At 41.3% G+C, this 19109-nt stretch overlaps 1 protein-coding gene and 1 non-coding gene across 2 annotated transcripts in view; both read right to left on the reverse strand.

Moving 5' to 3' along the window:
• LOC124185745 (sestrin-3) overlaps positions 1-19109 on the reverse strand; it is a 109646-nt gene that overhangs the window by 33022 nt on the left and 57515 nt on the right. The window lies entirely within an intron of this gene.
• Trnaa-agc lies at positions 1328-1400 on the reverse strand. The gene has a single exon. It is a non-coding gene; the product is annotated as a tRNA-Ala (tRNA).

Below are 19109 nucleotides of genomic sequence, written 5' to 3' on the forward strand. Positions count from 1 at the left end.
ACGAGATTGAGAAAATTTCAGGGTTTTCCACGTTGTTAATATACACGTTTTATAATGACGGAAGAAACAGAGCAGTTGAGTTATTACCATTATTCTTATTCATATTATTATTCATATACGAAAATTTATCCGGTGTCATTTTTATTAAGAAAACAGAGAAGGAGACGTGAAAAACTGAAAAATATGAGATAAATTGTAAAAATACCTAATTAACAAATCTACGCAGCGAGTTTATCTCTGTGATATCGGTTTTGCGAATTTACGTACCTCTTTGAATTCATATACGTATCTTGAAACAAAAAAATTATATCAAAAATCGTCTCCGTAGTTTATCTATACTCCGAAAAATGGTCTGAAAATATACGTATAGCTACATATAAACTCGTGTTGGAAATATGAAAATACGTACGGATAACAAGTTTGTTTCAATTAGTAAACTCGGCAGGTGCCTAAAATATTTATAACACGTATGACTAAGAAATAAGAAAATAAAATTCAATTCATGCAGTGCACCGTTGCATTATGCGACCGTGGGTTTCTTCGACGTTTCCGGAAGATAGTAGAAATGAAACCGCAATTTCCGGTGAAAAAATTATTGCCTAATTCCTTGCCGCGTGGTAGTATGTTACGTACGTGAATAAAACAAAAGGAAAAATATAATCGCGTTACTGTGCGGATGTGAAATACCGAGCGGTACCTATTATTATAATATAAAATGTATAACTTATTGTGTTGTAGGGAGGAAAAGGGGGGAAAAGAGGTGAGGTAAATATATCGAATAGGAAAATGCGGGCTTCTCAGGATTGAAAACGCGAATACAGTGATTTACATTTCAAATTTGTCATTTGAATTTATTTTAATTGGTTCGATAAAGCGCCAACGTCTCATGACACATGTAACACGTGTATGTTTGCATACACGTGTATAAAATTGTCGTATATATTCATAGACACATGGTATGCACGTATAGGTATAGGAAATACGTAAGCGTACCTTGTAATACACTCTAGCTCTGCATTCTCCGTATAAATGTGTATAAATATACATACGAGGAGAATTCTCAATGCGACTAACCCAATGACTCACGGGTCAACGTCTCTCAACGTTTACCTATACGTATAACGTACGTTATCGTGCCGCAAGCTCGGGACGGTTTTCTTTTCACCGACCTCGTAATTTCCGTTTATTATTTCTTCATTTCACTTTTGTTGTCAACTTTTTCTTATTTTTCTTAGTTGTTTTTTTTTTTTTTTTTTTTTGAATTTCCTTCTTGCCAAATCTATTCTCTTCCCGTGATTAATTGAAATGAAAATGAAAAAAGTGAAACTGGAGGCGCCGGGTATCGATCCCGGTACCTCTCGCATGCTAAGCGAGCGCTCTACCATCTGAGCTACGCCCCCGGTGTTACAGGTCTTGTGAAAACTGCTTGTTTATCAATTTTCACTGCTTGGAAAAATTTTTAAAAGAAAACTCGGACTTTAACGAAGCTTGGGAATAATTTTTTTACCATTTTTAGTATTAATAATACTAAAGGGTCGTTGTTACGAGGCGGTGAAAGATTCAAGAATTAACTTTACCGCTAATGAATAATTTCTGCATCGATGTGTCTAAATCGGGATTGCGATTTCGAAATATTTTATATAGGTTACGGTATAACATTATCGAATTACGTAAGTCGCGCTCACGAGGCCGATACAATAATTTATTCATATGCGGTTATAAATACACGAGTTAGTTTCTGCACTCCAGGGTGCAGCGGCACTATGCAATAATCAAATGGTTACGCATATTATAGTTTTCTCGTCCGTCGCGTGCGGAAGCTTGTAATTTGTATGTTGTTTCGAAACTCTGATTCAACAGTCGATAAATAGATCGTGAACAATGATTTTTCGTTGGTGTTTGTTGTAAGAAAATAAATAAAAATTAATACAGCAAAAATGTACACGTAAATAATTATACAAGCATGCGAATAAGTGCTGCGATTTGTGTACGATTATCGCAAAACAACAGGACGCACGTTTGTTACCTAATTGTTAACCTTTGCGCGGATGTAACGTTTTCCTGTACAATTGCTTCAAAGAGTCACAGAGTGATATGAATTATATTTACGCAAACTTGAAACGATGCGTATCGATTCTTCGGGAGCAATGCGTATGCACGTGTAGGTACGTGTAACGTGGGTATATGGGGTAAGCGAATCGTAGCTGCAGTGATTCATTGAGAGTTGCGACAAATCTGTGTCACGCCGTTTATTAGTCACCTTGCGATTAGTGGAGTAGAATCGATGAGAATGCAGGGAATAATTAGCGGTTTGAAAAGAGACGACACAAGGCAGCGGAAAGAAATTAATAAACCGGTTGCTCTGATTGTACGCCTAGCCAGTTATTACAAATTAATCGTTCGAAGACAATCGAGCAGCCTGCAGCCGAAAAATATGATCGTTGATAGTTCTGTTTGTCTCGCGCATATAAATAGTGGATATTTTGAGCGTATAATAATTTGACTATAACGAGATATGTTGTATAGATAAGGAAGTAGGAGAGTGGAACGAGCGCGAAAGATAAGTCGACACAGTTTGGAAACAGAGAATAATAAGCGAATGAATAAATAATATACTAAAACTAAGATTATAACGACAGTCGCTACGATGACAACCCAGGCGCAAAACTAAGACGCGACGTAATCGAAAAAAAAAGAAAGATGAACAAAGAAAAAGGAAAACAAGCCCAAAGGCGTTAATTAAAAGTTTCGTCTACCCCACTGCATCGAATCGACGTACGAGGTACGCCGATCAATGATACCTGTTATAAAATCTAGCACCGGTTTCCCACGTTTTGCAAAGCGCGGGGGTATTGCAACAAAGAGAACGAAAGGGTGTGAAGGAAAATCTCGGTCGTATCGAACGAGCATCGATTGACACTATATAATTTCACAGACGCGCCTATTCGCCACTCGCACATAACGAATGTTCAGAATCACGAGGGGTTACGGTATGAAATTATACCGAGTGTCAAAAGAATTCTATATTCGACTCGAAAGAGGGATAATATGACGAGAATGGATAAACGGTGGGGGTGAAAATACAGAAAGATTAAGAAATAGACGGATCAGAATATAGATTATTCAAAGAATCGAAAATTTCATTTATAAAATTCAAAAATGTAGAAAGTCGAAGAATGGAGAGGTAAAAAAAAACATAGAAGGTCGGAATATGTATAGAACGTAAAAAATGTAGAATCGTCAGAATTCGTCTCGATAGTATAAAATTGTATGCAGACTCTGGATTTTCCTGTTCTGTGTTTTATCCGTCTTTTTTTTTTTTTTATTTCGTTCATCACCTCTGCCCATGAAAAAATATTGTGCCAATAATTCGAGTATACGAGAGTCGAGACGTACGCGTGCATGTGTATGCGATAAAAAGAAAATTCAATATGAAGCAAATTTCATGAAACGTTTTTCATATATCCCCCCCCCCCCCCCCCCCCCCCCTCCTTTCCCCCTCTCCGTCAATAACAGGGGTTTGAAAGGCCCGCACGAAAATTTTTCAGGACTAGTCGACTCGAGTCGAATGATGAAGATGAGGAGGAAAAACGCAAACAATAGAGAGCCCGGGGTCGTTGCGCGTTACCGTGGCGTTTTATCGGTCGTAAAACGAGTCGGTTTCGCCGATTGAGCCGCGACGTGGTTTCTGTGTAGGTTAGGTATGGTATACCTGAGCAGGCACGTACATTTGGTCGAGAGTCTTTACAGCCCGGCGAAAATTCTGTTTAACCAAAATAGTAAATTCACGTCGTAAAAATGTCAGTCCGACGGTGACAATGGATCCCGTTTTGCCGTATAACCAGCCCCTTCTTTTTTACCCACCCTGTTACCATTATTATTATTACCATAGTTATTAACATCATCGTCCTTGTACACGTGGAAGGGCATAGATGCGAAAGGAAGAAAAGATTTCACTCTCACAATCGGTGCGATCCGGTATTTTGCTGCTTGCGCGGATGTAAGGAAAAATAAATGAATATCTAATTAGATTCTTTGGGAAGTTCGTTTTCATTTTTCATAACCGAGAACATTGCGGGACGCGTTTCTTCGGTTTGTCGTAAAAAATAAAAATAAAATATTACATACGTATACGTATAATCAAGTACTCGATAGCAACGAAAACTGAAAATATCTCTCGGCCTGTTTCTTCAACCGATACCTATATAATAAATTTCAACCACTTTTCCCGAAATATGTCGAATGAATCCAGCCTCGAATCATAGTTAATTCCGGGAGTATCCTGCGGACGTTTACACACTCGATCGGATTAACAACAGAAATATGTTCATCGATTGTTTCCACTGCGCGGAAAAATGTCTCTATGACGATATGGTATTTGGATAGAAAAATGAAAATAAATAAATAAATAAATAGATGAATAAAAAAGATGCTTCGTCCGGATGGAGTATGAAAGTAATCCGTTCTCACATACGCGGTTGTTGAACTTTTCAACGTCGAGTTTGCAGTTGAAGATCTGGTTACATTATACAGAGTGGGACGTCAAACGGTGACATTTTTTTTTTTTTTCTAAATAAAAGCGAGTCCGCGGGGCAGAACGCGCGCAATAAGAGCGATGGTTACGGCATTACGACAAGTATGTTACAGAGGTGTACACGGATGGATGAGGGACAAACGGAGCGTCGACAAATGGGTCAGCAGGTCGAATATCCCGGTCGAGCATGTCTCCCGTGGAACAATGGGCATGGAAGAGGAGGAACTGGTACATGTTGCGTGTCGGGTGTACGGCTCTGCTAGACGCGACGCATAATGCAGCAAGAAAGTGTTCGACTGCACAGAAAGAGAAATGAACGCGGTGCCTGCAGGCAAACAGCTGCTCATTTTTTCTTTTTTCTTTTTTTTTTTTACGCGGGTTATTACGCAACATAACCATAAAGAATGAAAATAAACGGAGAAGACGAAAGATTATGTAGGAAGCAGAGGAAGAAGGAGGAGGAGGAGGAGGAGGAGGAGGAGGAGGAAGACGCGAGCAAAAAGAAATAAGGAAAAAAAAAATTGCACCACTTATCTCTGCATCGGCGACAGCAGCCACAAGGGAAATCTGATTCTCCGATAAATTTATCATTCACAAGTGTTCCTACATTTCTCCGTATGCACGTGATTGAAGGTACGTAGAGATGAAAGAAGAGTTACGGGTTTAAACGAGTTTCCGGTTATTATATTTCTACCGCCAAAACAAGTATACGGGTAACCACCTGCAGAATTCGCGAGATGTGAATTGACTGTAAGATGTATTTGTCGAATCTGGTTCAATCCGTACGAATTTCACCTTGCACATCTCTTTACGATTCTGAAAACTCGATACGATCAGACTCTGCGTGCGTTTTCCAAAATAAGAAAAAATAAACGTGTTTTACGATTTCACTACCGCGATTTCGTTATTTCTGCGTAACGTGAAAAGGTGTTGGAGCGTTTTTGTTCAGAATTTCGTATAGAACGGGACTGTCTAATCGTCTTTTCCGTTTGACACACGCGAACTTCGATATTTCGGGATACGTGCGTCAACGTCGAAATCGATCAGGGTAGCCCTTAAGACCAAGTCTTAGAAAGCTCGATCAAACCGGTGGGAAAGATCGAGCCACCCGTTACCGCAATGACGCATAAAAATAGTAAAATGTCCGTCGTGCCGGTGCGTGGAGGCAGAAATAGGAACCCCTACGGATGATCGCGCGGTCCTGATCCTTGAAAAGGGTGGGGCATACCTACGTACGTACAAGGTATACAGGTAAGGTACGCGAGAGAAAGGCGGGTATGAGGCATAAAGAAGCAGGTATAATATATAAAGCTAGCTGTCCGAATGACCAAATTCGCCGCATCTGACGACAACATTTAAATAAAACCTTTGTGCCGTGACCTAGATATCGCGGTGATCCTTGGTTCGTGAATCCGGTTCCGTATTGTACGCGACGAATGCCTGTAAGGAGGGTATTAGAATAAGACGAAGTAGAGGGGGGAAAAAGACGAGATGGAAATAAAAGAAATTAATGTAGGTACTTTCCCGGCAGGTTTTTCGTGCTTCCACTCTTTTGTGCGTATGCGTCTGCAGACAAGGAATTGCTGCACGTGCGCAGTTCTCCAATCGGCACAATGAACCCGAGAAAATATATCTCCACCTTTCGAGCCGATTACCAATCTCGAATCTTCTTACCAACGAATTACGCGATACGATTTATCACTTCGGTTAGATATACAAATCGGTCGGAGTGATTAAACTGCAACGGATTGTGTAAGAGCGTGTAACATGATTTCTCTGAAAAACGTTCGATTTCCTACGATTTATATACATATGTATGAATTTATTTCCGGAGACCTTGGGAGTGTAATTTAGCCAATCGTGAAATCCTTAATTACCGAATGATAAGTAGAAATGTATTGCCAGGCTTTGATGCACGGATTGTGTTACTATTTATGGATCGAAACGTCATCTATACTTTGCAAAAGTAATCCGATTTCGGAGATTTGGATGCCGCACGCCTGCGTGTATCCTACGCACGGTATGTACATTCGCAGGTTGTACACGAGCTTCTCTAATCGTAAAATATTTCAATTTATTCGAACGCTAAAAGCTGTGCGTAAACAATTCAATATTCATGATGAATCGTGTAGGTCACACACGCTCGCACATCGCACCCGTACACACACGTATACTACACTCCATAAGTGTGGATATAGCGTGTGCATATCGCGACAGCGAAAAAGTATAGTTTATGTAACTTTTCGCCACCGACACGTGTAAAATGAAAGAAAGAAAGAAACAGAGAGAGAGAGCACGATTGAGTATATATCACCAAAGCAATATCGGCAAATGTAGAGATGAACAGAAAACAGACGGATACTTAAAAATAAAATTGATAGATATAAAAATATAAAAAAATAAGAGCAAAAGAAAAATATTCACATACAGCAGACAGGGCAACGCTGACGATGAGATACACGGAGCACTAGCTTGCAGAGAATAAAGTCCTGTGCGCAAGACGCGCTTCAACTGGGCGATGTGCGCGTACCCTTCGGTTCAACGGGAAGAACTCCTGCAATAACCGTGCCAGAGCTTTTGTCCGAACCTCAGGTAAAACGAAATAACTGCGAGCGTGCCTTGCCAAGTGAAGGGCAGCGGGGTCGCGGTCAATGAAGAACGACCGGAGATAAGCAGGACGACCATTTCGTCCAATGGTTACGAAGAGAAGCGTGACGAGAAAGTAGTTTCGACGATTCCGGTACTCGAAGCCACCCCAGCTCACTGGAGCTTCGTGTTCGGCACACCCGAGAAGTCGTTGAAGACGACGAAGCAATACAGGCAGTCCACGAGCGACGATATCAAGGTCATAACCAGCGATCTACGCAGTCATTTGGAGAGCATTTGCCTTGAAGCGGAGACTTGACGGAGCGCAGAGTGACCTCGACTAGAGATGGTCCAGGTCAGTTTGCCCGCGAGAATGACTCCAAGATTACGGACCGAATCCGAAAACGAAGCCGGAACGCCGCCGAGGAGAACTTGAGGAAGTGACGCCAAGTCTAGCCAGGAGATGTAAGGCACGCTTCCGAAGATGATTGCCCGAGTTTTGGTGGCATTCGGACGGACACCGCGACTCGCAGACCAACGAAGAACGGACCGAGCATCCTCGCTAATCCTGGCAATTGCTTCATCGAGGCTATCCGGGGGACAGTGGAGATAGATCTGCAGGTAGTCCGCGTAGATCGGGTGGTCAGAGTGTCGCAGTGACGTGGAAACGTTGTTCGTGAACAGGGTGAAGAGGAGCGGACCGAGAACGGATCCTTGAGGGACCACCAGATCCAGCTGGGCCCACACAGACGACGCCACATCAGGTACGGCAACTCTCTGGGTCCTACCCTCAAGATAAGGCGACACCCACCGAAGGGGAGTGCTGAGAGAGAAAGGGAGAAAGAGAGAGAAGAAGGAGGAAAGGAGAATGAAGAGAGGGAAGGAGACGATGAGGGAGAAAGGCATTAAAGGCATTATTCAAGAATGTCTCGGAGCGGTGCACCCCCTGAGGACAACTCCGGTACGCAATGAATGGTATACTCTCCGTGACATATGTATGTGAAAAAGAAAATGAATAAACAAAATATATAATAAATTTGTACTACATATATTCTTACCGTCTATGAAATTTAAGCTATCAAACTCATACTACTCTACCAAATTCCGAAGTAGAAAATAGAGGATATGAAAAAATAGGAAGTAAGGCACGAGTGCTTCCGATGTAGCTGTAAGAATTTCTCAGGCTGTCTAGATAAATTCGCAACTTTGACTTGATGGTATCTAGAGAAGATGACTCCCGAGTAGAGGTGAGCAAGGAGTTCCACATGTTACAAGCAGACACCAGAAACGATTTATTCAATACAGCTGTGCGATGCAAGGGAACGAGCAAATCTTTTACGTTACTTCTGGTAGCCCGCTGGCGTAATGCTGACAACAATACCAATCCGTCGGAAATGTAGCTAAGACATTGAAGAAACAAAATATTAAAAAGAAATGTCCCCAACAGGTGTTTGCGTGTATCCGCTAAAGGGAGTCAGCCAAGCGTTCGCTAAAACGGGCTACTATGTTCAGATTTACGCAGATTTAGCTTGAGTTCTAAACCCGCTGTCAAATCACAATAAACTAATGAACAATAGTCAAAGCGAGGTAGAATTATTGAGTTTACCAACGAGGAACGTAAGCGACTCGGTATAACTTCTTTCTTAGAAATAGTTCAGACCAATTTAATGTATTGTTAATTACGACCTCCAAGTTTTTGACCTGGGTGACGCACGGAATAACGGTCACGACTGACCTAAATTAGAGGAACAATCGATGACTGGATTGATCCGCGATAACGAGCACAGCTAATTGTGAATGCTTTCATCTTGGAAGTGTCGAGTAAGAGCATTTTCCTTACCAACCAGCCGGAGATCGTTGCAACGTCCTCGTTAACTTTCTCCACAACCTGAGGAAGCTCGTGCGGATAACAGTGCAAGTACATTCCGTAGTAACTGTGTTCAGATGAAAGTAACCGTCTCCAAAAGGTACAAGATGCGACGTTATTCCAGCTAACCGATCCGAGGTACTTTGATGTCGTTACGTTCAAACGTTTCAGCGAAAAGTTTATATAGGATTTCCAGTGATTATTTCTGAGGCAAGCCAACTTCGTTGGAATTGGTTATCCCGATATTCCCAAGTTCCCGCCACATTAACTTCTGGTTTTTGAGCCCTCTAAACTTTGACACGAAGTATTTACTTTTAGCAGCGAGGATGATAACCTTGACACGATTGCGCAACGACTCATACCTGTCTCTGACGAGCTGCGATCTGGTTATACGAACAGCTTTGTACAGAGTATCCCTCTTCCTCACAACTGTCTTAATACCGTCGTCGTCCAGCCAAGGAGCAGGAGGACGCCGAAGATGAAGAGAGAAAGAGAGAGAAAGACGTAGCGTAGGTATAATATTCCTTGGTTACATTCCTTAGTTGCGCAGCTGTAGGTTAAAGAAGAAAATTTAAAAAATAGCATGTGGTAAAATTTCCCAAAAATTTGCCGCATTGGTGGTCTTCAGCAGTGCTGCTTCGTTTGTTTGTTTCTCTTTTTTTCCCTTGGGTGTAACGAAACACCGAAAACCGTGGCGTCCCTCCCCAAACGCAAGCGCGGTGCGAATATCCTTTCGGCTTCGAAAATCAAGTTCCAAGCGTTCCATACTTTTCTTCGTCACTGCTTTTGACAAGCGTATAATTGCAAGCGACCCGCACCGCATACATCAGACGTACGCACGTTCGCGACTCGTTTCTTACCCTGCACTCCGGGCATCTTCGGGGCCATTTTCCCCCGCCAAAACACCACGCCTGCCTGCCTGCACTCTACACAAACTTCGGCCATGTGCACGACTAGAGTCGAGGACCTTTTTGGTCTTTCGTTACTCCCGGTGGGAGGCTGCTAGGAGAGGAATAGAAACGCCTCATCGTTTCGCTCACCAGGGGTTCGAAACTCTACTCTTCTAATGCTACGAGCCAAATGCGCGAGAACTGTTTGAAACAACATTTGCAACAAAATTCCTTTCTTTGTTGCGAAAATGTCGATAAAATAACGGACATGAGTCAATTTCGAAAAATTACTAATTATTCCTAGTATTTGTATAAATATGTAATAATCGAGAAGGAACATTTACGTACAATACATAATTAGTTTTATTCAACGCGAGGAATGACGAATGCAGTTTTGTTTTCTCCGAAAGATTTCGTTATCAGTCTCTCTCTCTCTCTCTCTCTCTCGTGATATGCTTAATTACACACGCTGCTTGTAGCGAGAGTTTGAGTGTCGATTATGCGCACGATACATTACGTCGGAATATTTAGCAGATACTACATTATTCGAGAATAATTTCATCGAAATAGTTAATTAACCTTGTTCGATAGGAATACTTTTCTTATCCTACCGCATGTAATACATGCTTTGTATAATTTTGACAATGACTTTCATCTAATCGTCGGGCGGTTTTTCTCCGCGCTTGACAAATCGACGAGCGCGTTAAAACGCTGTCTGCGCAAAGAGAGAAGGAGAGGCTAATCGCGAATCGAAAAGTCAGTCGAGAGTGAGTAAACGATGACTTACGACCCTGCGGTAAAATTCCAACGGGTTAAACGCGATTGGCGTGCACGACGGGAGTCGAGGATTCGTAGCATTCGCCTACCCGCAGTCCTCCGTATCACTTCCAGCGAAAAGCATTCCGCGATAGCGTTAAACGCGGTTTGCGGCACAATCGCAACGCGGTCGCGGCCTGAAGAAATTACGCCTGATGATCTTTTCTTCCGCAAGTTCATCGCGAGACGTCCGATACCTGCCGCCGGTACGAACCTCATACTCTGCGGTATTCGCGGTTCGAGTAGACGATGACGATCGTTCGAACCAGCGAACATCCTTATCCTCGTTCCGATATTTGACTAGACGAAAAACTTGATGATAAGAATTTCGGCGTTACGAGTATCGCGTGGTTTCGTACCTACAGACCGCACGTGCCTTTGACGATCCCTGTCTTCTTATATTGTACTTTGTCTGCGTTTGCTTTACTTTCCTCGACATATTTACCCGGTATAAATATATACGCGACAACGATATGTGAGCTACGACGTGTCTACGTGCGTACAAATATATACATGCGCAGACTACACGGCGTGTAAATTTATTTCTCAAAATTCTGAACAGAGTATCGTCCGATTGAAAAGCGAACGAAAAAACAACGTGAAATTATATTTTTCCTCGATGCTTATGACACCTCTCGGCAACGTGAGATTACGAATCTTTTCTCGGGACAAAGAACGGACTCTACGTTGTTACTATCATTATACCGAAGGACTTTGAGACTGATAACGCAATTGCGGAATAATTCACGTGTGTGTTTAGGTACATATATATATATATATATACATATAAGAATTATGTTTAACTAGCGTATATAAAGTGAGTCAACCTTCAAAGTCCACAGGTTTAATTCGGTTGGTTTATGAAAGTTTTTCTTTTTTTTTTTTGTCCTCTTCAGGAACACGTACAACTTATAATTAGATACGAATATTTTTAAATGCTTAAAAAATGCGACAAACGTTATAAATGCATACACATATGTATATATACATGGGATATGTAAATACCTTGCTCTTATTTTCCGAAACAAATACAGAGTAATGTATTACGTAGGTAAGTGCATACATGTTATACATTATAACGAAGTCGAGAGATTTCCAATTCGTGCAACTGTCGTTAACTTAGATAATTTTTCCCGGCAGCTGTTGGCGACACTTCGACAATTCGGTAATGAAGTCCTCGCGTCGGCAAAAAGTCTCGTATCAAGAAGTCAATTACGTGTGTTATGCGTACATTATTACCTGGGCGGTTGTTTTATGGGCGATACCGAAACGATAATGGGCGGTAATACCAGAACAGTCAGTCACTGTGTCAATAATGTGTGTATCGACGCGGGATGAATTAAGCGACATTACGCGCATGTGCTCGTAATACGTACACGTACACGCGAAAACACATTTATTATATATCTGCACGTAATGCAACGCTACTGGATTTCCGAATTTTTTGGTAGTGAAACTTAAAGTAAAGAAATAAAACATCGAGGAAACACCGAAGTTCCGAAGGTGCGAAAATGAGAAAATTTCAATATCCGAAGCGTCGAAATTTTAAGTGATCAGATTTTCAGTTTCGTGAATTTCTGGCGCAATGAAATTTCACCACTTTGATCTTTCTTCGTTTCGGATTTCCGATATTTTTACTTTCGGAATCCTCGCAATTAAAATCGATACCCCAACCCCGCCCCGTGTCGGTTGTGAAAAAATACTTAGCTTACATTGGACAGATGTACGAATGTTTTGTAAGTAACGTGCTGCACAGATGTATAATGCATATAGGCGATACGCGAAATTGACATCGATTTGGCGCCTAGTTACATTCATCGCGAATTCTATTTTCACGCGGATCGAAACTGTTACAAGGTTTTCGCCCTAATTTTCTGTGCGCGAGCTGCGAAATGGAAATCGTTGATGAAAATTGAACGAATAAGAAAAGAAAAGGAAAAGAAGACCGTGCCCGTATTGACTGATTGTAAGTTGAAAGTAGAGGCGACTGGTATGTGTGTTTCGTGCAAGGCGGATGAAGAATGTTGAATAATTATTCATTGATCCGAGTTGCGGTTTAAGGTCTGCCAATAAATTAACATCAATTTCCCTAATCAATTCTGCGTGAAAAAGGCAAACACCAATTTCACGTGGCGGGTGAAAATAAACAATATCGACGATGATCGCTACATGAACAATGACGGGAGTTCAACAACATATGAATAAATATCAATGAATATGAAATTGTCAAGCCGAATTCGTGAACTGGGAATTTCGATCAAAGATTTCATCTTTACGTAGGTATTTCATTTATACGACGCACCTGTTTTCTATCCCTATCATCGCGAACGAACTTCTTGATTAAAAATCTTGCGAGCACAAGGTGGCGTACGAAGGTAAAACAGACGTAAGGAACAGTATTTCGTTAAGTCGGACCGCGTTAAATGAGGAGGGAAAAAAAAGTGATTCAAAAAACAGTGGGAACTTGTATAAGTATATAGTAGAAAACATCGTAGGTGTAATGATATTACCTTATTCTGCAGTATTGTTAATGTACGGAAGTTTACCAGACTATTCCACCTTCTAATTTTGGGAAGTAACGAGCGACGCTCGATGTATTTTTATACATAACCATAAAAAGCGTTATAATCGTCATCCTTACCTGAAACAAAGAAGAAAAAAAAATTCATAAACGTTACAATTAATGCCGTCGTAATAAACCCGGGGTTTATCTTTATTCTTTTTTTTTTACAACACAATTATACATTATACTGCGGTTCGAAAATTTCTTTCGGAATTATTTGAGATTGCGCGAAATTTGTTTAAGCGATACTAAATAGCAGCAGCAGCAGCAGCAGCGATGCGAGAGCGATCAATGAACGTTAAATAAAAATTATTATACAGTTTCGCAATAACCTTCGGCGCGAATTACGTAAATTGACCGCTACATACATAACTTGTTTACCGCGAGTTTCTGATCTTTAAAATAGTGCAAAGCCCTGCTATAAATACAAGTGAAATAACACGGTACACGATCACACATAAAATACTTGTACATCCATCTACGTAAACGCGTGTAATACGATGACTGAATTCTCCGCATTTATCACGCACAGTTTGATGATTTGTAAATGATTATAATAACGGAAAGGGATGCGCGACGCTGTTGCAACAAGACGATTATTATTAAGTTGTAAAATCTTGGCTCTCAAGGAAACAGGTTCTTTCTTTTTTAATTTTTCTTTTTTTTTCAAACATTTTTACAACATCCGATTTTTTAACGTCTCTTTTATCGGTTGTTAAATCTCCGTTCGCACAAAGATTTCTTCTTCCTCGTTCGTTGTGTATTTATTTTTTTGCTTCCCTTATAAATATAAAAATAATCCATTAGAAGAACCGTGAATGCTATCCGAGTCACGGCGACTGTTCGTTAAGAGTGTACGATATAAAGTCGAAATAAAAATCTAAAAGAGACGAGATAGTCACGAGTCGGCTGGCCTCTGATCGATTAGCGTGCAGAGATAAGCATCCTTACAGCGTTAAGTGAAAACGTTTTCGACCAGAGATTACAAAGGGAGGAAGCTTGAGAGAGGAAAAAAGAAACAACAAAAAAAAAAAAGAAAAAAAAATACAAAAACGGGAGTATAATTAATCGTATGTAAACAAGTGTGTGTGGGGGGGGGGGGGGGGGGGGGGGAACTTTTTTTGTTACACGTTCAGATTCCTATAATAATTGCAAACAACCGACGTCCCTGAACCAAGCTTATCGTCGTTACATCTCTCAAGTCGCGGATAAACTCCGCGATCTTCGCTCACTTGTTTCAATTATATTCCTGATACGCGGACATGTGATTTGTTTAAATTTTTTTCACCATCCAATTTATTTCTGTTTTTTCTACGATAGGAAAACATGCGATATGAATTTCTCGTGACATTGTGCAGCCGAGAGATTTGAGCCAATCGCTGCGATATGCAGAGGAGTATAATATCGCCGATCGCGTTTGTGTACATCGTAAACACGCGCGCATAGGTCCCTGCACGTGGAGAAACAAGAATTTTGTATAAATTATCTGCGTGACCTCTTTCAACGTGCGATTCTGTCCAACGCTTACTCTCCGCAATGGCGGGTACAACAACCGCGATTATTATTGATAAAAGGCTCGGCGGTGTTACAAATTGCCTTGACGATGGACGTTTTTTTTTGCAGCTTCGTATTGCAGCAGAAGCTGTTGACGGTTTTTAAAAAATATACATGATAATATATAGATACCGGCATTCCGCATCACATTTACGGTCGTTCCGTGCCAGCCGGCTAAACTGAGAGAAATTTTTTTAGTTCCGGTTACCGCTCAGTCCTTAACTATTTTCGAGGTAGTTCGAGGTAGAAAATATAGTTCGAGGTAGAAAATGAAAATTAATTTTCTAGCCGTTACCGGAATGTCTGGTATCCGTTACTGTTCTTTCTCATCACGATCACACTTGCTATATTTTCTTGCAACTGTTGGGAAAATTTAACGCTCGTGCAACGATAAATTGACGTTAAAGCCTTGTTTGACTAAAAAAGTAGAATAAACCTCACAAACTGATCTTGCGTTGCAATAACCAAAAAAGGATCGACGACAGCGCAAAATGGTTAGGCGTACCTCGTTTTTCGTAATTCCAACGATATTCAAACAGTTTTTTTAACGACACCTGATTTACTGAATTTTTCTAGTTAGTGTAACAAGTGAAATTTTTCTCAGTGTACAGTGTGCATAAAATAACGCGTGGCCGGTTGTTTAATCTTCCATCATCTTTTTCTTTTTCACGATGCAGGCGCAAACCGCGTATCGAAATTCACTGTTTTTTACCCCGACCGTACATTATCGAATTTCGACACGAAGCCGCGAATATCTGCAGGCGTTGCCTCCTATCCGCACGAACGTCGGATCGTTAAATTATTTGTTTTCCTTCTTTTACGGGTCGGCCGTTCGCGTCGAAGGTACGAAAGTTGAACGACCATTCGTTGCGTATTTGCGTATCGGGCGCATTCTCGTTACCGACTCGCATCCCGAACGAATATCACAAACGTACGACGCGCGGCTCGATGTCGGTGATTAAAAAAATGCCTCACCCGCGGCGAGCCGCGACAAACTTTGCGGGTAATACGGATTTCATCTCGATTCGTTCCCCGAGAGAGACGCGCCTTGGCACCAGGCGGTCTGCCGTCTTTCGCTCGAATTACGTCAGAGTCGGCGAGAGGTTCGCCAAGTCGATTAGCGAGTAGAAACGGTTTGTTCGCTGCATGCCGCGGCCGCCGCGAGCTAAGCCGCATGGTCCCAGAGATCGGGTGCAGGTACGTAAGAAATCGGGAATGAAAATCAAACAAGGCGGTGAGCAAAAGCGATCGATTATTTTTCTTAAAAATCGGTTGCAGTTTTTTTTTTTTTTTTTTTTACCGAACACGAACGACCCGATACAATATCAATTGGTGATTAAATTATCAATACTTGTCATCGTTTTACTTACTTACGTGTACTCTGAGATTGTCTTTATTTCCGGTTACCGCTCAGTCCTTGACTATTTTCATTTTTTACCACGATCGAAAAATATGGTTTCAGGGAAAAAATGAAAATTTGTTTTCTAGCTGTTACCGGAAAGTCTGGTATCCGTTTGTTTCAACCGAATGTATATTTAACAAGCCGTACAATTTGGTTTATGGAATTTTCTGCCAAAAAAATTTTTCGGCCACCATGTCACGTATAATTCAACTCGAAAGTTGGAAGCTTGTGCATGGATGCAGGCCGGGATATCTTCGACTCGGCAAAAACCGACCGAAACCGCAAACCGGACGCCGAAAATAAAAATAATAACAGCAACAACAATAATAATAACGATAATTTCATCTCCTCGAGCCGGCGAAATGACATTTTATACACCCGCGACTCGCTCGTTCAACGATGCAAATCTGACAACCTGACACAACCGGCAACAATTTGCAAGCTGCGGTTTGACCCTGAAATTGGCGAGGCAAAACGGCGTGTTGCCGACCGGATATTCGATATACGCGATTCATTTCCGGGACAACGCGATGATCGTCGAGCGGCGTAACGTATCACGCCAAAATTACGATAACACCGCTGACAATCATCTCACATTGTAAACAATTGTTATTTTCCAAAGAATTTATTTATCATCATGAAATATTGATAAATCGTTCAACGATGCGTCGCATTGGAACTTGATCTCCAAAAATGTCGATCGATGTCTTGATTCGACTTTTATTTCGTTTTGCTTGTTTTTTTTTTTTTTTGGTTTTTTTTTTTTGTTTTTGTCCCACTTAAAACAATCTTGCGTCTTGTGGGCGCGTGATCGAGCAAGAAACTCGATCCCCCCTCCTCTCACTCTCTCTCTCTCTCTCTCTCTTTCGCTCGATTCCGTAGGATAGACAAACGAAAGGTAATCTGGTTCCCCGGTTCGCGGTAGCCGTCAGCATATAAAGTATCGTTATAATACGAGTCAAGATAAGGAAGAAGAAAATATTGTGATAAATTGATTTGTTTATTGTACAGCGATGCAGGGGTTAGTTGTAATTGGATGTAAGAATTTCCCCTGCATGGTTTACGAGTAATAAACCGTATTCGGATTGGAAACGGGAAATCTTAGGTCCCTATGTTTTCCTACTATACGTGATTAGCATCGATTCGAGATTCAGTTTCGTATTGTCGACAGAAAACAACGTCCGACAATTTGTGTAGAAATTCGCGACGAGATATTCTTTCAGACATAGAATGCAGCATAACGTTGTATCTATAAAAAGGTTTGGATCGGAGAAAAGAAGAGCTGCCGCGTAGATATTATTTTATTCTTCTTTGCCGTAAAAGGAAAGTAAAAGCGAATTTCTTCGATTAGGATTGGCAGAAAGAAAAAAAACAGGCAATATTCAGAATTCATTAACGATGCGACAGTGTTCCGTACAATTATCAGGGTCGTTTTATATTATACAAATGTTGTTACACAACAAATATTATATCCGGGAGGAGGCAAACAATGACGGAGTGGAAAGTAACTAGGAATAGTCTACACCAGTGACTAATTGACGGTTCGTTATACGGTATCGAAAACAAGACAAGATGATAAGAGTAGGCATATTATGATACAAGATCAAGTTTCCTATATATTTACACGTTATATCCAACCAACGAATACTCCGAGTCCGTAACCGATGAAACGAACCGTGAAGAAGTGGGGAAAAAAAATAGAAAAAAAGAAACAAGTATGCGAAACGCGAATGACAAGGCGTAAAATTCTCGATACAACTTTGAAAGAAACGAAACGATGTTTGGTGCACAGTTATAACCGAGTGAATCTTTGCTCAACGATATTTCGGAAGACTCTCTAATTTGCATGCTGGACGAACGTGGTGTCGTTGATTCTGAAAAAGCCACAAAAGTAAGTCTTGTTTTAATAGGCAAGCGACGAGAATCCATCCTGTATGTAACACAAGTATCATTTCGCGGACGTCTAAAAAGAGTTGAATGAAGAGAAAAGAAAAAAAAAAAAATACGAGGAGCCGTGACGAAAAGTCACCAGGAAAGAGCCGGAGCTACTCGATAATAACAGAAGAATTAGGTACGATACGTGTCGCTTAATTGAGATAACCAAGAGACTATTTCGCGTATGCGAGGTACGCCTAAACCGGTAAATTTAAAAAGCGAAACTTTGCCAAACCACGAGGCGGTTCGCGTGTCAATTAGTCGCGCTTAATCCGTCGGCTAAATAACGCGAATCGAAACCGAATTCGTAATTCCGTGCCAAGAACTGAGATTTAAAAAAAGAGAAAAAAAAGGAGAACAAACAAAAGTAGAAAAAAAAACAACAGAAAACACCGCGCGTTTGCGAGGTAAAAATTATTTTTTTGTCGATTCTTCATTTTTTTGAAACGTGTAAAGAAATCGCGATAGATCGTCGATCGGCGTAACGATCGTACGGAATATTATTAGAACGATCGGAAATTTCCTGAGAATGAGAAAAGAACGTTGATAAAAGCTACGGCAGGGATAAGAATAAAAAAAAACTCAATCCGCGATTTCGGACAACACTCGTCTGCGAATTTTCGCCACACGGCCGGTTTATTCAAGGCCAACTTTTCCCCGGGGCTTAGCGCGATTTTCAAGGTCTCTGTCAAGGCCCCGAAGACCCCGTGGTCTACTGCCCGTTTCCTCCAACCAGCTCTTCGGACGCCTCTCCCTCTCTCTTCTCTCTCTCTTCTCTCTCTCTCTCTCTCTCTCTCTCTCGCCTCGTTACGCAACGCGACGCGACGATACGTGCGAATTACAGGCGTGTGGGTGCCTCGAAGGCGATATCTTGGTAATTGCCGGTTAGCACGATCATTCGCTCGAGCGTTTGCTTGTAATATACAGAGTGTGCCGGTTCCTTTCGACACATATTCATCCAT

This window comes from Neodiprion fabricii, chromosome 1 (assembly GCF_021155785.1).
Source record: "Neodiprion fabricii isolate iyNeoFabr1 chromosome 1, iyNeoFabr1.1, whole genome shotgun sequence".
NCBI classification, from domain to species: Eukaryota; Metazoa; Arthropoda; class Insecta; order Hymenoptera; family Diprionidae; genus Neodiprion; species Neodiprion fabricii.